This window comes from Schistocerca piceifrons, chromosome 10, assembly GCF_021461385.2.
Source record: "Schistocerca piceifrons isolate TAMUIC-IGC-003096 chromosome 10, iqSchPice1.1, whole genome shotgun sequence".
Taxonomy (NCBI): Eukaryota; Metazoa; Arthropoda; class Insecta; order Orthoptera; family Acrididae; genus Schistocerca; species Schistocerca piceifrons.
The window spans coordinates 89,286,384-89,310,136 of record NC_060147.1 but is presented as its reverse complement, the minus strand read 5'-3'; the positions used below and the strand labels follow the sequence as shown (position 1 = coordinate 89,310,136).

General features: G+C 43.5%; 1 protein-coding gene across 1 annotated transcript in view; it reads right to left on the bottom strand.

Annotated features, from left to right (window-relative positions):
- Positions 1-23,753, bottom strand: part of LOC124718881 (acetylcholine receptor subunit alpha-like) — a 638,987-nt gene that overhangs the window by 469,959 nt on the left and 145,275 nt on the right.

Here is a 23,753-nt window from a genome sequence, read left to right as displayed (position 1 = left end):
ACCAGGAACCGCGGTGTTGGCCGTCGAATGGCGCTAGCTGCGCAGCATTTGTGCACCGCCGCCGTCAGTGTCAGCCAGTTTGCCGTGGCATACGGAGCTCCATCGCAGTCTTTAACACTGGTAGCATGCCGCGGCAGCGTGGACGTGAACTGTATGTGCAGTTGACGGACTTTGAGCGAGGGCGTATAGTGGGCATGCGGGAGGCCGGGTGGACGTACCGCCGAATTGCTCAACACGTGGGGCGTGAGGTCTCCACAGTACATCGATGTTGTCGCCAGTGGTCGGCGGAAGGTGCACGTGCCCGTCGACCTGGGACCGGACCGCAGCGACGCACGGATGCACGCCAAGACCGTAGGATCCTACGCAGTGCCGTAGGGGACCGCACCGCCACTTCCCAGCAAATTAGGGACACTGTTGCTCCTGGGGTATCGGCGAGGACCATTCGCAACCGTCTCCATGAAGCTGGGCTACGGTCCCGCACACCGTTAGGCCGTCTTCCGCTCACGCCCCAACATCGTGCAGCCCGCCTCCAGTGGTGTCGCGACAGGCGTGAATGGAGGGACGAATGGAGACGTGTCGTCTTCGGCGATGAGAGTCGCTTCTGCCTTGGTGCCAATGATGGTCGTACGCGTGTTTGGCGCCGTGCAGGTGAGCGCCACAATCAGGACTGCATACGACCGAGGCACACAGGGCCAACACCCGGCATCATGGCGTGGGGAGCGATCTCCTACACTGGCCGTACACCACTGGTGATCGTCGAGGGGACACTGAATAGTGCACGGTACATCCAAACCGTCGTCGAACCCATCGTTCTACAATTCCTAGACCGGCAAGGGAACTTGCTGTTCCAACAGGACAATGCACGTCCGCATGTATCCCGTGCCACCCAACGTGCTCTAGAAGGTGTAAGTCAACTACCCTGGCCAGCAAGATCTCCGGATCTGTCCCCCATTGAGCATGTTTGGGACTGGATGAAGCGTCGTCTCACGCGGTCTGCACGTCCAGCACGAAAGCTGGTCCAACCGAGGCGCCAGGTGGAAATGGCATGGCAAGCCGTTTCACAGGACTACATCCAGCATCTCTACGATCGTCTCCATGGGAGAATAGCAGCCTGCATTGCTGCGAAAGGTGGATATACACTGTACTAGTGCCGACATTGTGCATGCTCTGTTGCCTGTGTCTATGTGCCTGTGGTTCTGTCAGTGTGATCATGTGATGTATCTGACCCCAGGAATGTGTCAATAAAGTTTCCCCTTCCTGGGACAATGAATTCACGGTGTTCTTATTTCAATTTCCAGGAGTGTATCTTTCCAATGTAAATAATTTTCTTTTTCAGTTTTTAGTGCTATTATGGCAGGCAGTACATATCTGTTTAGACGATTTATGATTGGATCGGTGTTTTATAGTGGTATGAACGGTATACAAATGGGGGATGGAAACTCATTCTGCTTTTAATGTTTTGCCGGCCGAAGTGGCCGTGCGGTTAAAGGCGCTGCAGTCTGGAACCGCAAGACCGCTACGGTCGCAGGTTCGAATCCTGCCTCGGGCATGGATGTTTGTGATGTCCTTAGGTTCGTTAGGGTTAACTAGTTCTAAGTTCTAGGGGACTAATGACCTCAGCAGTTGAGTCCCATAGTGCTCAGAGCCATTTGAACCATTTTAATGTTTTATTACAGCAGCTGTTTCTTACTTATTGTTATATATTGTTACTTATCCGTTTTCCATATTTTAAGCTATTTTTATTTTTAGATGGCTTTTATATTGTGCTTTTTTTTGTAACCCTTTGAGCCTCAGGGATTTTTGCCTGAAGCCAACACATTATTTTATCAAGTACTAGTGCCTTTCGCATGAAACCACAGATGCTATTGCAAGACACACACTGAGATACTCCTACGGGTGTAGTGCATTGCGGTTCTTTTTTACAGCGGCCACATTAAGGAGATAACTGACAGAGATTATAAGGGTTTCTAAAATTATTGTGATGTAATTGTGAGTTTGTACTACTGTTTGCGTGAGTATTATCTATACGAAGCCTCTGGGACAGCCAACCGCTGTGGCTGAGCTGTTCTAGGCGGTTCAGTCCGGAACCCTGCGACCGCTGCGGTCGCAGTTTCGAATCCTGCCTCGGGCATGGATGTGTGTGTAGTCCTTAAGTCAGTTACGTTGAAGTTTTACAGGACTATTGACCTCAGATGTTAAGTCCCATAGTGCTCAGAGCCATTTGAGCCTCTGGGACAGTATATAGTTCTGATGCAAAATGTATTGAATATTTGGACAATTTTTTCTTGGCATTTAGGAATGTAATTTGTTTTTGGCGTTATAAATTCATAGAAGTTTCGAGATGTGGGATTTTCTATAGGGAAAAATGCGAATTTGCCTTTAAATGTATCAGTTGAAATGATGGGTGGTTGGAAACTGGATGCCCCAGTGGTTCCAAAGCGATGCCATCTACTTAAAAAAAACTGATTGTTTACTTACTGCCATTTTCTTCTTGAATTCGTTGCTTAATAAAAACTAATTTTGGTAAAAATGGTAGATTTGCAATACAAAGTGCAACCACATCCCTAAATTGGCATAAAGTAAATAATTTTTTTTCTTCTTGTATTCGGTGCTTACCGTGAATAACAAACGTTTAATTTTGTAAAAAAAATTAAATTTCTATTATTAAGTTTAAGTAGTTCTAAGTTCTAGGGGACTGATGACCTCAGATGTTAAGTCTCATAGTGCTCAGAGCCATTTTTTTTCGTTAATAGGGAAGAAATCTTTATTCACAAGGAGCAACTCATGTCACTTGGCAGCGATTTGTGTCTATTTAAAGCTGAATATTAACCTTTCCTATACGACATACGTATTTAGGTGAGCAAGCATTACGGCTGAGTGCCGGGGGTAAGGGACTGCCTAGACAAAATGTTTCACAAATCTATTACTGACTGCTGTAGCTTATAGGCGGTACTTAGTAATTGACATTCTGATGAGGAACGTACGTCCGGAATTTTACCACTCTACAACCCCTAGAGACCTGTGCCAGGAATAGTGAAACGCCCTACATTTTAACGTTATACTTTATACCACAGTCTAGGAATTACAGAGAAAAAGGTATTTGGAAATGTACCTTAAATAATATTTAAACTATGTATTTTGATTTTTTTGATCGTAGGATGGTCTGAATATACGACTATAGACTAAAGCAAGTGATTATTTTTCTGGTTGTGTTTGTCACGTTCTCAAACGACAGTGTGCTGTCAATATGGAAATACTCCCGGAAAGTCTCCGAACTTTTTCGGTAAAGTTCGTGCTCACCGCCAATGACGTGCCGGTAGTAAGGCAGTGAGTGGGATTTTTATGTTCGACTCGATTGAAGAATCACAGCAGAAATAGGAAGATGTAAGGCGGAACGCGACACAATGCGCCACCCACCGAACTGGGACTCGCCGTGTAATAAGGGAGGATCGCGGTCGCTCGGAAACGAGCAACGTCCGCGGCGCTTGGCTGCAGTGGCTGAAGCTCAGCCGCTGCGGGGGCGGATGTCCCGGCGGCGGCGGAGGCGGCGGCGCGGTCGATAGCGCCGCAGCCACAGCGCCACTGACGCACACCTCGGCTGCGCCCAGCGCCCACCGCTGTCTGCCGGCCCGCAGCTCGCGGCCCCTGCCGTGTAGGCAACCCATCCGCGGGTTGAGTTCGGCGGCATGCATAATAAACAGGCGCAATAAAAATTTTGTCGTATTTATTTTTTGTAGTGTCACAAACTTGTTTGCGACGGTCATTTTTCGCAATAGCCGATCAAATGTACGTTCCATACATTTTAACAATGTTCATTACGTTTTTAATTAATTAGATAATACGTTTATTATGTAAATACAAAACTGTGTTTTGTTTTCACGTAACGGCTGATCACTCGGACAACGTGAGACGTTTCTGATGACTGAGCCATTAATGACCAGCTGCAGTGCGTCGGAGGTCATCAATCCTCACAGAAGGGGTCGCTTATTTGCTCTGCAATCAGCGATCGCTGTTGAAGCATCAGAACCTTTACTACCAAAAACGAATATTGTTTCTGCTGAAATAAATGTTAACACTAATTATGGGTATTATCTTTTATTTACAAAAATATCATATTCGATCATCCCAACTTCTTGCTTAGTGACCAAACTCATTTAAAAAATTGAAGATTCTTGGATAGCTTGCCTATTTTATGCGCGAATGACACAAAGTAACATGGCAGAAGGATGCATTACCTTCTCCCATCGGATGTAGGTTTACTGCTCTAACATTCTGTACAGAAACATATGTACTATGATTTTACAATCACATGGTTTTATTTGATGACAAGGGAGAATCTTATGAGTCACCACTTTTTACTTTCATCTTTATTTATTTTTAGAATATCGTAAGTGATGTATTAGGTCTACAACTTTGCTTCCGCCGTTTTGAAATAGACGGCAGTAGCGGCAAATGGGTTTCGTGTGGTTGGTCATAGGTGTAATACAGTAAGCTTAGGCATCTGCAAACACAGTGCCGTAAAAATATTAGTCAATTTATGATTGCATCATAAGCTTAATTTCGATTTAGTACGTTAATTTACGTACCAATTTCTCGCCATTTGCGGAAAGTTTTACTTTTCTGCTTTAACATGAAGAAATCTGCGGCTGTGGCTCTTAAAATGCTGGATAAGACCAATGGTGAGGGAACTATTAGTGTAAGAACGTGCAGAAAATGTTTTCAATGCCTTAGGAACGATGATTTTGATGTTGAAGACCGGCATGGCGGTGGAAGACAGAATGTTTTCGTAGCTACTGCAACTGAGGAAGACAGTCACAAGACATCATTATCGAAAGCAATTGATGCGTTCGAGCCCAGCACTGAAACACAAACGGCCACAACACAGCGATAGACACTTAAAGGCAGTTTTAATCAGCCAGAAAGTTTCATATCAGTGAACACTCCGCTGCAGAGTGAAAATCTCATTCTGGAAACATCCCCCAGGCTGTGGTTAAGCCATGTCTCCGCTATATCCTTTCTTCCCGGAGTGCTACTTCTGCAAGGTTCGCAGGAGAGCTTCTGTGAAGTTTGGAAAGTAGGAGACGAGGTACTGGTGGAAGTAAAGCTGTGAGTCCGGGGCGTGAGTCGTGCTTAGGTAGCTCAGGTGGTAGAGCACTTGCCTGCGAAAGGCAAAGGTCCCGAGTTCGAGTGTCGGTCCGACACACAATTTTAATCTGCCAGAATGTTTCACGTAATTTTGTAGCAGGTCAGTGCTCGACCCCATGTCGCAAAACCCGTAAAAATATACATGGGAACGTTGAAATGAGAAGTCCTGTACCTCCCGGCGTTTATTTGTCAAGTAAGACGTATTAATGTGAGTTACAAAAAGATGCAGTTCATATTCAACAAATGCTTATAAATAAACATCGGCTCCACAATCCTTACCATCAAGAGCAATGTAGTAATTCATATTCTAAAGAAAACAAGTGGTCAACTGTGTCCTATGACTTGTCGAAATACAGCATCGGTCTCGGCGCCTTCGTCTACGGCGCTATGGATCTCATGGAGGAACAGAGGGAGCTGAGCTTCGCAAGATCCCTGTTTGCAGGACACATGTTACGGAACACCGACACGAAGAAAGTCTTGGTTCGTTCTTACGTGTCCAAAATCGGCTCAATCGTGCAATATGAGAATTCGTATACCGTAAGATGTTTCCCACATTCGTCCACATGTTATACTTTATCAAAACAACTCCAAAAAATTTCCGAAGCTCGTTTTGTTAACTTTTAATCACGTCAGTTGACAATAAAATCGAACTGGTATCCCATCAGGTCCAGCGGCCTTTCCTGTTTTGAGCGATTTTAATTGTTTTTCTATCCCTCTGTTATCTACTTCGATATCTACCATTTTGTCATCTATGCGACAATCTAGAGATGGAACTACAGAGCAGTCTGTGAAACAGCTTTGGAAAAAGACGTTTAGTATTTCGGCCTTTATCCTGTCATCATCTGTTTCATTACCATTTTGGTCACAGTGTGTCTCGACATTTTGTTTTGACCCACCTACCGCTTTGATATAAGACCAATATTTCTTAGCATTTTCTGCCAAGTCAGTACATATTATGAAGTGTGTCGGTAAGTGGAATGACAGTATAAAATGAATAGTAGGAAAAGCAGAAGCCAGACTGAGATCCATAAGAGAAATCTTCAGTAAATGATATTCATTCACTAAAGAAGTGGCTTTCAAGGCTATTTTTTGACCGATTCTTGGGTATTGTTCATAAATGTAGGACCCGTACCAGGTAGGAGTGATCGGAGACAGAGACAGAGACAGAGACACAGAGAGAGAGAGAGAGAGAGAGAGAGAGAGAGAGAGAGAGAGAGAGAGAGAGAAGTAATCAACAAACTCCAGTGCAGACGCTACAAGAGAGGCGTTGTGGATCAGCGTTGTTGTTGTTGTTGAGGTTGTTGTTGAGGTTGTGGTCTTCAGTCTTCCGCTTCCGTACAAGGCTACATTCTATACAGATACCTTCAGAAATGCCTTTCCTGCTATTGCCGATCAGTACTTTACACGCTTTCTTCTTTGGCCTTCGTCAGATTTTCCTGCCCAAATAGAAAAATTCATAGAATACAAAAATTGATCTCTTAGTTTTAGTGACTCATTTCCTATTGTAATACCTTCAGCATCGACTGATTTAGTTAGATCACATTCCATTATCTTTGTTTTGCTTTTGTTGATATTCGTGTGATAACCTCTGTTCAAGAAACCATCCTTTCCGTTCAACACTTCAGAGTCCTTTGTCGCATCGGTCAGCCTCGAAGTTTTCATTTCTGGTCCTTGAACTCTTAACTCCTTTTCGAAATTTCTCATCGGTTTCCTTTTCTCTTTGCACTGTCCTCAGGTACATCAACGTCGAGGCTACAAATCTGTCTCGCTGCTTTCTCAGCCACTCCGTCTCTTTCAATTCCTACGATTTTTATAAATAATGTCTGGTTTCTGGGCAAACTGCACTAAATCTACAAAATTCTGTGAACATAGGACAGCTTTTGTTGAGTCACCTGATTTTCCATTCGTCTATAAATAAATAGCTGAGTTTCCATCGTTTCGCGGGTCTGTATTTATTCCAATCTTCTGTTAGTTCCTCTCTTCTCTTCCCTTTTCTCTGTCCAACTCTTCTTCCCCTGCTCTCTGCGTCTAACTCCTCAACCCACACTCTATCCATCTGTGTCTGTCGCTCTCTCTGTCTATCGCCTCCGCTCTCCTTTCTCCATCAATGTCCTCCTCCTACTCCTTCTCCTCCACTCAATGTCCCTCTACTATCCACCCCCTCCTTGCATATTTCTTCTTCACTCCTCTCTCTCTCTGTCCATCTCCTCCCCTTTTGTTTATGTCCGCCCGCCGCAGTGGTCGAGCGGTTCTAGGCGCTTCAGTCTGGAACCGCGCGACTGCTACGGTCGTAGGTTCGAATCCTGCCTCGGGCATGGATGTGTGTGATATCCTTAGGTTAGCTAGGTTGAAGTAGTTCCAAGTCTATGGGACTGATGACCTCAGATGTTAAGTCCCATAGTGCTCAGAGCCATTTGAACCATGTTTTGAGCTACGCGCCTTGTTCACGCCTACCCCGACCCCTTTGAGAGGTAGTTGGTTCTGTCCGGCAGTATGTTTTATGTGTACAAACATTCGGAAATTGATCCAGTGTTTTAGTAGGAGATGACGAACATATAAACAAACTCCTATGTGAGTGATATGTGTACCAAGATTCGGAAATTAATCCAGTGGCAACTGCGGAACATACATTCATACGCTTATACCGGGTGTTACAGAAAGGTACGGCCAAACTTTCAGGAAACATTCCTCACACACAAATAAAGAAAAGATGTTACGTGGACATGTGTCCGGAAACGCTTTATTTCCATGTTAGAGCTCATTTTAGTTTCGTCCACCTACACTCAATGGAGTCGTTATCATGATTTCATACGGGATATTCTACCTGTGCTGCTAGAACATGTGCCTTTACAAGTACGACACAACATGTGGTTCATGCACGATGGAGCTCCTGCACATTTCGGTCGAAGTGTTCTTACGCTTCTCAACAACAGGTTCGATGACCGATGGATTGGTAGAGGCGGGCCAATTCCATGGCCTCCACGCTCTCCTGACCTCAACCCTCTTGACTTTCATTTATGGGGGCATTTGAAAACTCTTGTCTACGCAACCCCGGTACCAAATGTAGAGACTCTTCGTGCTCGTATTGTGGACGGCTGTGATACAATACGCCATTCTCCATAGTTGCATCAGCGTATCAAGGATTCCATGCGACGGAGGGTGGATGCATGTATCCTCGCTAACGGAGGACATTTTGAACATTTCCTGTATCAAAGTGTTTCAAGTCACGCTGGTACGTTCTGTTGCTGTGGGTTTTGCATTCCATTCCATGATTAATGTGATTTGAAGCGAAGTAATAAAATGAGCTCTAACATGGAAAGTAAGCGTTTCCGGACACATGTCCACATAACATATTTTCTTTCTTTGTGTGTGAAGAATGCTTCCTGGAAGTTTGGCCGTACCTTTTTGTAACACCCTGTATAATATTGATGGATTCGTGTCAGTATTTTACGAGCTGACTCGTTAAACTCATACTTCGATAACATTCACAAGTTCAGCAGTTACCTTTCTTTGAAACTGGAATTATTACTTTTTTTTATTTGAAGCCCGAGGGTTATTTTGCTTTTGCCATATACTGTATCTTGCATGCTGTGTGGAACCGTTTTGTCATGACTGGCTCTTTTAAATAACGGTTTTTATACTTTGCTGCCATCTACAACAGATTAATACTGTGTGCCGGACCGAGACTCGAACTCGGGACCTTTGCCTTTCACTGGCAAGTGCTCTACCAACTGAGCTACCCAAGCGCGACTCACGCCCCGACCTCACAGCTTTACTTACTTACTCGGTCGGGCACACAGTTTTAATCTGCCAGGAAGTTTCATATCAGCGCACACTCCACTGCAGAGTGGAAATCTCATTCTGGAAACATCCCCCAGGCTGTGGCTAAGCCATGTCTCCGCAATATCCTTTCTTTCAGGTGTGCTAGTTTTGCAAGGTGCGCAGGAGAGCTTCTGTAAAGTTTGGACGGTAGGAGGCGAGGTACTGGCGGAAGTAAAGCTGTGAGGACCGGGCGTGAGTCGTTCTTGGGTAGCTCAGTTGGTAGAGCACTTGCCCGCGAAAGGCAAAGGTCCCGAGTTCGAGTCTGGGTCCTGCACACAGTTTTAATCTGCCAGGAAGTTTCACCTTTTGTTGACTTTCACCTACTTAGGAAAAAATAATCACGGTGACTAAATAACAGAATTTAGAGCCAGCATGGAAAGACTTAGGTGTTTATTTGCCTGACGTGATTTTCGAGGGTGGAATGGCCGGAAAATTGTCTGAAAGCGATTATATTAACCCTCCGCTAAACACCAGTGAATTGCAAGATAGTCATGGAGATACAGATGTAAATGTAGATGGTACAGTTTCTGTCTGGTCTGTGGAAAATCCAAATGTCCCCCCCCCCCCCACCTTGAAAAAGTAAAATCTCGAATGTCTCGAGCGTACCTTATTTTAGAACTTTTTACTATGCGGCTTTCTTGTGTTTCTTCAGTATAAATTTTGCAAATGATTTTAAATTTATTTCCTGATGAGCCACAGAATTGAAACTGTCAAATATAGCTCAGAAATGGATGACAATGCAATATTAACTCGCTTTCTTGTCTGGTGTGTGGCAGAGGGTACTTTGTGTACCACTGGTGTTTTCTTATTTTTCTGTTCAACTTGCGAATGTTTCGCGGTAGGTACACCAATGTATTGCTTGACTCAGGTGAAGACAGAGTAACGATAGTCCTCAAATTCACAAAATGTCTCTCTTATAATCTCATCGAAGTGTCTGAAATCGATTGAAAAATTTGAAACACGCAAGACTAAAAATAGAAAATGATTGTTTAAATAAAAAATCTGTACTATAACGCGTTTCTAAAACGAATTAACTATAGTTTTGTTTAGAAATAAATAAATCTGCCGCTACCAGTAACGATTTTGCTTTATTTTACTTTTCGCACTACGCGTTTCGAGAAATAATTCGCATTTGCAAGTGCGTTCTTTGTGTGTATTAAGCTATTTCTATTGGTGTTGTCAATGTGTGAGAATCTGCTTCATTTCGTTGACTTTTACTGCAAACATAACAAAAACGCGATCTTTTAGTTGGGTATCAATTCTTTTGGTGAAGTTAGTGGCGAAATTTAGAAGAATTTGTACTTGCGGTTTTCTAATGGTCCATTTGTGCAGAGTCTCACACACACTAAACATCGCACACTACTTGTTGTACACTTTACACATCGAAAATATCTTACATAAACAAAACAGTTACAAAGATCTTCTTCCAGGTTTTCCACAGAGATAACATTATAGGTCTTCCACAGATTATGTTATGTTGGTGTAGAAATTTCGGCCTGTTTGTCCTAGGTAGAACATGGAGCATTCCTGGCATTCCTTGTATATTCCAGGTACACAGAGCACATTAGTTCATACACACACAACAAACACACTACATTAGCAATAGCAACACACATACATAATACAGGACACCCATTTGGTAAAATAGAGCAAAATGTCAAAGTACTCCACCGACTAAATAAAGGACATAAAATGGATTTGCTAGAAGAACTGGAGATATAGTCACATTGCAGAAAATATGAAGATAAAATATTAAATGAAAAACTTGAAAGTGAATCAGTGAATTTCTTCAGATGTTTCGATAATATACTTAAATAAAAATAGTAAAACATAGAAATAAGAACAATTGTAAAATCAATATAAGTAATTTATGAGCCAAATTGTTAAGATAAATAACCTCTGTACAAAAGCATAACATAATCTGTGGAAGACCTGTAATGTTATCCCTGTGGAATACTTGTAAGAAGATCTTTGTAACTGTTTTGTTTATATAAGATATTTTCGATATGTAAGGTGTACAACAAGTTGTGTGCGATGTTTAGTGTGTGCACAAATGGAACATAAGGAAACTAAGTACAAATTATTCTAAATTTCGCTACTAGCTTCACCAAAATAATCGATAGCCAACTAAAAAATCGCATGTTTCTCATAAATTCAGTAAAAGTCAACGAAATGAACGAAATGAAGCAGACTCTCACACATTGACAACACCAATAAAAATGGCTTAATACACACAAAGAACGCACTTGAAAATGGGAATTATTTCTCGAAACGCATCGTGCGAAAAGTACGTGACTAGTAGCACAAGATTTATTTATTTATAAACAAATCTATTGTTTTTACAGTCGCAGGCTTTCAAAAACCATTTATAATGGATCAAATCAGACGTATTAACTACTGTAAAATAATTTTTCCTAGCTCTATACAGGCTCCCAGCCCATACAAATAGTCCTGAAAATTTATGTACGGTATGTGAGTTTTTACTATGAAAATATTTGTAGAATTTAAAACGGAAAACAAGGGGTGAATGCATTACATAACTGATGCATGAAAAATCCACTTCTTTTCAATATTCGTTTCACATGTCTCACGTTGTTCGTTTTCATTTCTACTTATATTTTCATAGCTATAAAAAAATTCACAAGCGCAAATTTTCAGGTCTGTCTGTATGGGTTTAGAAATCTGTACAACGCTAAGAGAAGTAACGTTATACTTTGTCAGTTTTAGAAACGTGTTATACAAAAAGAGGTTTTTATTTAACTAATTATTATCTCGTTATTTTGTTGATACGTCACACTACGCCAGCAGTTACCGACTACGATACTGGTACAGCCAGTTGCAGCCCAACATTTTTTTGTGATAGCAGTTATAGTAATAATTGTTTTTCGATACCAATTATTTATAACGGCTACAAGTAACTGGCAATTACCTGTTCTGTAATTGGCTGATGCAGAACAGGGCGAGCAGCCTCCATACGGATTTCACAATTACGAGGTTGGTGTTTTTTTTTATTTTTATTTTTCCTTTTTTTTTTTTTTTTTTTGTATTGCAGCCTAGGCGCTACGATAAAATGTTTTCAGTCGCCGACACATCCTTGCCATGATAAAATCTATGGGTCATGGTAAGTTACCATTTACTATGCCGACACACGTTTCTTGGTTCCCCTAACCTTATCAGACACCATCTTCTAACATACTGAGGGCAAAATACACTGAAGCGCCAAACACACTGCTATAGGCATGCGTATGCAAATGCAGAGGTAAGTAAACAGACAGAATACGGCGCTGCGGTCGGCAACGCCTGTATAAGACAACAAGTGTCTGGCGCAGTTGTTAGATCGGCTACTGCTGATATAATGGCCGGTCATCAAGATTTGAGTGAGTTTGAACGTGGTATTATAGTCGGCCCACGAGCGATGGGACATAACATCTCCAAACGCAACAATGAAGTGGGGATTTTCCCGTACGACCATTTCACGAGTGTACCGTCAATATCAGGAATCCGGTAAAACATAAAAAACGGGGCCAACGACGACTGAACAGAATCGTTCAACGTGACAAAAGTTACCTTCCGCAAATGGTTCAGAGTTCAGTCCTGGGCCATCAAGAAGTGTCAGCGTGCGACCCATTCAACGAGACATCGCCGGTATAAGCTTTCGGAGTCGAAGACCGCTGTTATTTTCTATACGGTTCAAATGGCTCTGAGCACTACGGGACTTAACTTCTGAGGTCATCAGTCCCCTATAACTAAGAGCTTCTTAAACCTAACTAACCTAAGGACATCACATGCATCCATGCCCGGAGCAGGATTCGAACCAGCGACCGTAGCGGTCGCGCGGTTCCAGACTGTAGCGCCTAGAACCACTCGGCCCCCCCGGCCGGGCTATTTTCTATATGCATAAATGATATGGCGGACAGAGCAAGCCGCAGTCTGTCTGCATGTGTTCGCTAATGGTGCTGTGGTGTTTGAAAAGTAGTTGTCGTTGAGTGATCGTGGGAGGATACCAGGTTACTTGGACAAAGTTTCTAGTTGGTGTGATGAATGGCAGCTAGCACTAAATGTAGAGAAAACGTAATTTAAACCAGATGAGAAGGAAAAACAAACCTATAATGTTAGAGTACAGCAATAGTAGTATAGTAGTCACGAAGTTTAAGTATCTCGGCATAACGTTTCCGGGTGGTATGAAATGGAGCGGACATGTAAGGATTCTTATAGTAAAGGCGAATGGTCAACTACGGTTTACTGCTAGAATTTTAGAAATGAGTGGTTCATCTGTAAAGGAGACTGCATATAAAACTTTCCTGTCAGATTAAAACTGTATGCCGGACCGAGACTCGAACTCGGGACCTTTGCCTTCCGCAGGCAAGTGCTCTACGAACTGAGCTACCCAAGCACGACTCACGCCCCGTCCTCACAGCTTTACTTCCGCCAGTACTTCGTCTCCTACTTCCAAACTTCTCAGAAGCTCTCCTGCATACCTTGCAGAACTAGCACTCCTGGAAGAAAGGATATAGCGGAGACATGGCTTAGCCACAGCCTAGGGTTTGTTTCCAGAATGAAATATTCACTCTGCAGCGGAGTGTGCGCTGATATGATACTTTCCTGGCAGATTAAAACTGCGTGCGGGACCGAGATTCGAACTCGGGGCCTTTGCCTTTCTCTAGCAAGTGCTCTACCAACTGAGCTACCCAAGCACGACTCACGGCCCGTCCTCACAGTTTTAATTCCTCCCGGGTTCCAGTCTCGGTCCGGCACACAGTTTTAATCTGCCAGGAAAGTTTCATATCAGCGCACACTCCGCTGCAGAGTGAAAATTTCAATCTGGAGACTGCATATAGGTCACAAATGCGACCTATTGTTCACTACTGTTCGAATGTTTGGATCCACACTAGGCAGGATTGAAGGAAGACATCGAAGCAATTCAGAGGCGAGTTTCTGAAAGTGTTACCAATAATATGTTCGAATAACAAGCCGAGTATTACGGAGATGTTTCGGGAACTCAAATGGGAATCACTGTAGGGAAGGCGACGTTGTTTTCGCGAAACACTACTGACAAAATTTAGAGAAATGAGGAACAAACCGCCTTCAGTCGCAAGTTGCGTTTATTTACTGCACTATGCATTTCGAGTCCTGGAGGCTCATCTTCAGGTGCTTTTTAGTGATTTACATCAGTTTTTTTAGTTGTTTGCAGTTTAACATTGTATGATTTCTACTTCTGTTGTGCAGTTGGTATACACAATACACATCATTAATTTTGCGGTACATACTGGGATATATACATAGTCACACACTTTTTCGCACATTGTAGCAGCAGAACGTGTACAATGTGCGAGAAAGTGTGTGACTATGTATATATCCCAGTATGTACCGCAAAATTAAAGATGTGTGTGGTATATACCAACTGCACAACAGAAGCAGACATCATACAATGTTAAACTGCAAACAACTAAAAAACCTGATGTAAATCACTAAAAAGCACCTGAAGATGAGCCTCCAGGACTCGAAATGCATAGTGCAGTAAATAGACGCAACTTGTGACTGAAGGCGGTTTGTTCTTCATTTTACGAAAGCAAAACAGTCGCGGACGAAACACTGAAAAACAATGGATAAAATTAAAATTTAGAGAACCGGCATTTGAGACTGACTGCAGAGGGAGGCTATTGCCGCCAGTGTACACGTCGCGTAAGTACCACGAAGATAAGGTTAGAGAGAGATGACAGTACGTACCGATGCATATAGACAGTCGTTCTTCTATCGCTCTATTTGCGAGTTGAACAGGAAACGAAATGAGTGGTAGAGGTAAGAGGTACCCTTCGCTACGCGGAGTGTTGTGTCTGCAGAGTGCTGTGTCGTCCGAACAAGACACAGCCAGAGCAAAAACACCACAGGCGCAAAAATGCCAGTTGGTGCCAGTTCGAGAGAGACTCGCCATATGCGCGGGTTCCACAAGAACCCCGAGCGGCGCTGAGGATGGAGATATCGACTTCGCCTCGGCCAACTGTCGGCCGAGTACAATCGGCCAATGACAGGACGACAACAGACAGAAGTCTACTCAGAAACAAAAGAGCAGCTCTCACCCACCTGCTTACAGATCATCGTCTGTCATTTAGTGAACTTTTAGAAGTGAACGGACAGTAGTTATAAATTGCCTTTGCTGTGTATTGTCAAGCCTACCTACGATTATTTGCATTTAGCCGTTGAGGGGTCTATTTTATTTTGTATTACAAGTAGTGTTGCAGACATCTTATTCGTCAGGACACGAATATAAGTAAAACCTTCAACACATTTGTGTGACTTTCTTACTCGGAGTAGTGAAGCAACTTAAATCGCTTAATAAGAGCAAGTCTTCTGGTCCAGACTGTATACCAGTTCGGTTCCTTTCGGAGTATGCTGATGCATTAGCTCCATACTTAATCATATACAACCGTTCGCTCGACGAAAGACCCGTACCCAAAGACTGGAAAGTTGCACAGGTCACACCAATATTCAAGAAAGGTAGTAGGAGTAATCCACTAAATTACAGCCCCATATCGTTAACGTCGATATGTTGCAGGATTTTAGAACATATATTGTGTTCGAACATTATGAATTACCTCGAAGAAAACGGTCTATTGACACACAGTGAACATGGGTTTAGAAAACATCGTTCCTGCGAAACACAACTAGCTCTTTATTCACATGAAGTATTGAGTGCTATTGACAAGAGATTTCAGATCGATTCCGTATTTCTGGATTTCCGGAAGGCTTTTGACACTGTACCACAGAAGCGGCTCGTAGTGAAATTGGTGCTACAAGAGATGCACTGCACATCACGGGGAGGTTTACTGTTGAAATACCGGGAAAGTGCGTAACAGATATTGCTTATTCCCACATATGTTTCGCGAAATGTCCACAACAATAAAATAAATGAAATTATAGCTCATACGAAAGTTTGTCGACAGTTATTCTTCGATTACATCTTGAAATATGTAATGTGACTGGATTTGTGATTTCCTGTCAGAGAGGTCACAGTTCGTAGTAATTGACGGAAAGTCATTGACTAAAACAGAAATGATTTCTGGTGTCCCCCAAGGTAGTGTTATAGGCCCTTTGCTGTTCCTTATCTATATAAACGATTTGGGAGACAATCTGAGCAGCCTTCTTCGGTTGTTTGCAGATGACGCTGTCGTTTATCGACTAATGAAGTCATCAGAAAATCAGAACAAACTGCAAAACGATTTAGAAAAGATATCTGAATGGTACGAAAAGTGACAGTTGACCCTAAATAAAGAAAGGTGTGAGGCCATCCACATGAGTGCTAAAAGGAACGCGTTAAACTTCGGTTACGCGATAAATCAGTCTAATATAAAAGCCGTTAATTCAACTAAATACGTGGGTATTACAATTACGAACAACTTAAATTGGAAAGGAACCATATAAAATGTTGTGGGAAAGGCTAAACAAAAGCTGCGTTTTATTGCCAGGACACTTAGAAAATGTAACAGACCTACTAAGGAGACTGCCTACACTACGCTTATCCGTCATCTTTTAGATCCTTACCAAATAGGACTAACGGAGTACATCGAAAAAGTTCAAAGAAAGGCAGCACGTTTTGTATTATCGCGAAATATGGGAGAGAGCGTCACAGGAATGATACAGGATTTGGGATGGAAATCATTAAAAGAATGGCGTCTTTCGTTGCGATGGAATCTTCTCACGAAATTACAATCATTCTCCGAATGCGAAAATATTTTGTTTACACCGACTTACATATGGGGGGACGATCACCACGATAAAATAAAGGAAATCAGAGCTCGTACGGGAAGATATAGTTGTTCATTCTTTCCGCGCGCTATACGAGATTGGAATAATAGAGAATTGTGAAGATGACTCGATGAATCCTCTGCCAGGCACTGGATGGGATTTGCAGAGTATCCATGTAGATGTAGATGTTGGAGTGTTGTAGAACCTTCGTTCTCCTATTCTGTTACCCGACTCTGGGGCATAGCTGTGTAACAGTAAAGTCACTCCGTCGTCAGGCCACGAGTGGCCTACCGGGACCATCCGACCGCCGTGTCATCCTCAGTGGGGGATGCGGATTGGAGGGGCGTGGGGTCAGCACACCGCTCTCCCAGTCGTAAGATGCTATTCTTGACCGAAGCCGCTACTATTCGGTCGAGTAGCTCCACAATTGGCATCACGAGGCTGCGTGCACCCCGAAAAATGGCAACAGCGCATGCCGACCATGCTCGACAGAGCTTAACTTAGGCGATCTCACAAGAACCGGTGTATCCACTGCGGCAAGGCCGTTGCCCCTGTGTAACAGTGGCAGCGAGAAATTGTCTTAACGGTGTACTGCACCAGAAACCGTTTCATCAACTCAACTCGGCCTACCGTAACAGTGACAAGTCGGCATCCACAGTAGTAGTGACAATGCCTTTCTAAATCTGGCGATGAGGGTTTACAGAACAGGGTATGCAAGTAGATACAGAAGTTTGACAGGGCGCATGCGACTCGTGCACACGACTGGTAACTTTATCAACGTGATACACCTAGCTTAAGGACAAAGACATGCGCCAATGCCGTCACGATCAAGAGTCCGAATCGAAATCAATAAGAGAGCAGCCTAAAAAAGCCGGTATTCAAGCACCGAGAATAATATAAAACTGGCATGGGGGCTTTACAGATTCAATGAAGGAAATGTGGCTTACGAAACACTTGTTCGACAGATTATCGAGTACTGTTTATTTGTCTGGGACCGTAACTATGTTGAATTAATGGAAATGGTAAGACCATTCGAAGACTGGCGCCTTTCCTTCACGGAAACTTGCTCAAGAAATTCCAGTGGCAGCTGCTACAAGAAATGCACTGCACATCACGGAGAGGTTTACTGTTGAAATACGGGGAAAGTGCGTACCAGATGTTACTTATTTCCACATACGTCTCGCGTAATGATCACAACAAGGAAATAAAAGAAATTATAGCTCATACGAAACCTTGTCGGCAGTTGTTCTTCAAATACATCTTGAATTATTGAGGAGAGTGGGGTAATGGGGAGGGGAGCGGAGAGGGGGGAGGGGCGAAAGATAGTGCTCGCAGAGGTACCCCTCCGTTACACTCGCGCAGCGTGACTGTATATACGATGGTTGGAACATTAATAGTGGCAACTATTTATTTACAGCTCGTTCAAAATAGATACGTGTTTCAAAGTCTTAATGACCTTCGAAGCAGTCATTAGCATTGTGTATAACTCGTTGCCGGCGATGAGGAAGTCGTAGGATATTCTCAGCAGTGCGATTTCATTTTCGAAACACAACCTATGACCAGCTTAGAGACAGAAGTGATGACAGTTTCTGCATGACCAGACCATTTTGCAGGTCAATGCTCAAGCACGTACAGTTGAAGCTGTTACTGATTTGTTTGACTGATGAGGCTGCTAAGTGCTATACCACCTACTGCACTCCCCTCACTTAAGCCCTCGTGAGTTCAACTCGATTCCTAAACTGAAGGAAACACTTCACGGCATTCGCTTCAGAACTGCTACAAATTCGTCGAGCAATAGACCGCGCTGCTCGAACTGCCAACACAACTGGCACTGCTAAGAATATCCTATGACTTCCACATCGCTAGCAGCGGGCTATACAGAATGCTGGTGACTACTTTAAAGGTCAGTAAAACTTTGAAACACGTATCTATTTTGTACGAGCTGTAAATAAATAGTTGCCACTATTAAAGTTCCAACCCTCGTATATGCATATACACTTACGCTCATAAATTAAGGATACTTGCAGAATGTGGTGCCACACAACGTGGCACTACACAAAACTGGTGCTAATAGCATAGCCACATAGGGAACACACACGACACATATCTCTAAGTCCACAGTATTTGTGATAAGTTGAGAAAACCGTCCCGAAACACATGTGCAACAAAACGCCACTGTTTCCTGCGCATGCACCTCGACATCAAAATGGGATATGATCACCATGCACACGTACACAGGTCGCACAACGGGTTGGCATACTCTGGATCAGGTGGTCGAGCAGCTGCTGGGGTATAGCCTCCCATTCTTGCACCAGTGCCTGTCGGAGCTCCTGCAGTGTCGTAGGGTAGGGGTATGAAGACGAGCAGCGATACGTCGGCCGAGAGCATCCCAGACGTGCTCGATGGGGTTTAGGTCTGGAGAACAGGCACGCCACTCCATTCGCCTGGTATCTTCTGTTTCAAGGTACTCCTCCACGATGGCAGCTCAGTGGGGCCGTGCGTTGTCATCCATCAGGAGGAAGGTGTGACCCACTGCACCCCTGAAAAGGCGGACATACTGGTGCAAAATGACGTCCCGATACACCTGACCTATTTCGGTTCCTTTGTCAAAGAGATGCAGGGGTGTACATGAACCAGTCATAATCCCACACCATCAAACCACGACCACCATACAGGTCCCTTGGTATCTGGTTCCTGGTTCACGCCAGATGAAAACCAGGCGAGAATCACTGTTCTTTACTATACCTGGACTCGTCTCTGAACATAACCTGGGACCACTGTTCCAATGACCATGTACTGTGTTCTTGACACCAGGCTTTATGGGCTCTCCTGTGACCAGGGGTCAGTGGAATGCACATTGCAGGTCTCCCGGCGAATAAACCATGTCTGTTCAGTCGTCTGTAGACTGCGTGTCTGGAGACAACTGTTCCAGTGGCTGCGGTAAGCTACCGAGCAAGGCAATCTGCAGTACTTCGTGGTCGTCTGCGGGCACTGATGGTGAGATATCGACTTCTTGTGGTGTTTTACACTGTGGACGTCCCGTACTGTAGCGCCTGGACACGTTTCCTGGAATCGTAGCCATAATCTTGAGATCTCACTTTTTCGCACACAGAGGGGCCGTGCTACGACCTGCTGTGTTTGACCAGCCTCCAGTCGCCCTAGTATTCTACCCCTTATCACGTCATCAATGTGTGTTCTGTGAGCCCTTTTCATCACACAGTCACCATCAGCACATCTGAAAACGTCTGCACACTTACTCGCTGCACCGTACTCTGACATGCACCAACACACCTCTGCGTATGTGGACTGCTGCCAGCGCCACCGTGCGATGACCGCAGGTCAAATGCGCCGTATGGTCATACCCCGAGGTGATTTAAACCCGCAAACCGCCAACCACAGCGTTGTTTCACCATGTATCAGGATTATCCTTAATTTATGAGCATGAGTGTAGATGTAGATGTAAATGTAATTTACCGTCTGGCTATCCAGTTTAGTTTTTTCATGATTGCCCTAAATCGTTTAAGGCAGATTGTTCCCACGTAATTGCAAGCCGTCGTCCTTCTCCACACTTCACATCGCGAGCTTGTGGTCCAGCTCTAATGACGTCGTCGTAGACAGGACATTATACACTAATCCTCCTCTTTCTCGGTCTGTGTAAGTTAGAGGACAGTCCAACCGCCTCGCGATGCTGTTTTGAGACGCAAATTTCACTTAGCGTGAACTCCTGGCCATCTACATCTCCTCCTATATCCACAATTATTCCAGAGCCTAGCGTATACAGTCGCCACATTCGCTGCTCTGAAGGTCGTTACCCTCTGACATTTGAAACGATCCGACTCCCCTAGCGGCGAGAAAGTCAGCCACAAGTTTGATGTTTGTTTTTAATTGCTTTTCTACCTAATTTATGAAATAGCTATTACCAGTAATCTGCACACACTCGATTCCTTAATGAATCGAACTCCGATGTATAAAACTGCTTCAAAAATTTGATTACTTTACAAACTAATTAATTCGTTGAATACTCGATGTTGAGAACGTAAATCCTTTACAGTTCTAAATGCAAAGCCCTGATTATGTTTGGCGTTATTCAACCATGACTAACGGAACTAGCACGTAATTTCCAGAAAACTTAGTTTTTTACCCATCCCAGTGTGATGACGTCATACAGGGAGACATTGAACTATATGAAAAATCAAATTAGTTAGTATCTACGGAATGCACACAGTTTATTCAAGATGTAAGCGTCAATACAGATATTCGGATTTAGGTTATGACATGTTCGATATGCCTTGCCATCCTTGACGATGATGTGGCACAGACGAATAGCGAAATTCTACACGACCTGTTGAAGTGTCGGAACATCGATGCAGTCAGTCACCTCCTGAATGGCTGTTTTCAGCTCAGGAATGGTTTTGTCGTTACTGCTGTGCGCCTTGTCTTTAATGTAGCCCCACAGAAAGGAGTCGCATGTGTTCAGATCCGGAGAATATGGCGGTCATTCGAAGTCCGTGCCAGTGGCCTATGCGTCCCCCAGAGCCAGAATGCGGTCCCCAGAGTGCTCTTCCAGCACATCAAACACTCTCCTGCTTTGATGGGGTCGAGCTCCGTCTTGCATGAACCACACATTGTCGAAATCAGGGTCACTTTGGATAACGGTAGTCACCGTGCCATCATGGAGAATCGCACCGATTATTCTGTGTCTGGACATTCCACGTCACACAGTCAGTCGTTGATGGTGAAGAGACGTCTCGATCGCGAAATGCTGATTTTCAGTCCCCCAAATGCTCCAATTTTTCTTACTGACGAACCCATCCAAATGAAAGTGGGCTTCGTCGCTAAATCAAATCATGCAAGTGCGTACTAATTCCCATCATGCCCCGCCGCCAACCGTGCAGTTTGAACACCCTAACGCTAGCCGTTCAGAAGTTATGACGGTTTTATTTCTCATAGTTCAATAATTGTCATACTGTATCTCCCTAACTGTCTCTCGTGCGATGATATAATTTTGTAAAATGTATTGTGAATAGAATTAATAGTAAAGAAGTAATACATTAAAACATCTTGTAAGATGCAGAAGTCTCTCATTGACCAGCAATATCTCATTTCTCTTTGGCTCCCACGGCCACTGTCTTCATCTCCCTTTCTTTCTCTTCCACTGCCACTTTCTGTCTCGCGCCATCACTGTCTCCTCTCTCTTTCTCTCCCATTGGCCTGTCTACTCTCCCTTCCACCGTCTCTCTCTCTCTCTCTCTCTCTCTCTCTCTCTCTCTCTCTCTCTCTCTCTCTGCTACTCTCTTTCAGCACCAAAAAAGCTTAGCAGTGTTCATGTTAACGAATCTGTCTTGTAACTACTCCATCATCGTGTCCGAAATTTTACAGTAGATTAATGGAAACCTGGTTTCCAAACTGACTGGAGTATCATGTATAGGACGTTTAGTTACTGGTTAATCCGTGTTTTGCCCATGAATGACTCTATTCCATTTTTTTTTAATCTGTAGCGTTTAGATTTCATTATTTCTTGCAATTTATTTATTTTGTTACACATTAGTTCTGGCTTGCGAAACATCAAAGAAGACGTCATTGAGAAGGAAAATATCTCCAAAACCTTGCAGAACGAAACTAACATCTTGCTGTGGTGGTCGCCTTTAGTCAGAAGACAGGTTTGGTTCAGCTCTCCATGCTACTCTATCCTGTGACAGCTCAATTGACTCCGAATAACTGCTGCAGTCCACATCCTTCTGAATCTGCTTACTGTATTCATCTCTTGGTCTGGCTCTAAAATTTTTACCCTCTACATCTCCCTCCAGAACTAACTTGGTGAACCACTGATGTCTCAGAATGTGTCTTATAAACTGACCCCTTGTAATACGTGGTTCCGCGTTCAATTCCCGGCCGGGTTCCGGATTTTCTCTGCCTGGGGACTTGGTGCGTGTTGTCCTCATCATTTCATCACCACCACCACCACCACCACCATGTTCATCATCATCATCATCATCATCATCATCCATGACAATGGCTAGATTCGATTGTGTAAAAAATTGGACTGTGTAAAAATTGGGACTGTGTACAGGCGCTGATGACTGCGCAGTTGAGCGTCCCACAATCCAATCACCACCATCACCACCACCACCACCACCACCACCACCACCCTTCTTCTAGTCAAGTTCCCTCACAAATTTCTTGCCTCCCCAGTTCTATTCAATACCTCCTCATTAGTTACGTGATTACCCATTTAATCTTCAGTATTCTTCTGTAGCACCCCATTTTAAATGCTTCTGTTTTCTTTTTATCTACACTGTTATTAATTCATGTTTCATTTCCATGCATGGCTACACACCATATGAATACTATCAGAAAAGACTCCTGACAAATCTATACTCGATGTTAGTAAATTTCCCTTCTCCAGAAATACTTCTATTGCCATTGCCAAACTACATTTTATACTCTCTTTATTTCGACCATCATTAGTTATTCTGCTGCCCAAATAATAACACTCATCTAGTAATTCTAGTGTCTCATTACCTAATCTAAATCCCTCTGCATCACCTGATTTGATTCTACTAAATCCTGTTATACTTGTTTTGCTTTTGTTGGTGTCCGTCTTATATTTACCTTTCATGACAGTGTCCATTGCGTTCAACTGCTCTTCTAAATCCTTCAAAGCCGTCTCTGCAGAATTACATTGTCGTCGGCAAATCTGAAAGTTCTTATTTATTCTCTCTGAATTCCTACACAAATTTTTCTTTTGTTTCCCGTATTGCTTGCTCAGTGCACAGTTTGAATAAATTCGGGATAGGCTACAACTATGTCTCACCCCTTCTCAACCACTAAATAATGACTTCTAATATACGAGCAGCAGTAGAGTCTTCTCCGTTGCTATCATCTGGCTTTGTTATCTTTTTGAAAAGAGAAACCGGCTGCAATATAACGTTTTCACCAAGCTCGACCGCGTGACAGCTATAGGTTCAAATGGCACTGAGCACTATGGGACTTAACATCTGAGGTCATCAGTCCCCTAGAACTTAGAACTACTTAAACCTAAC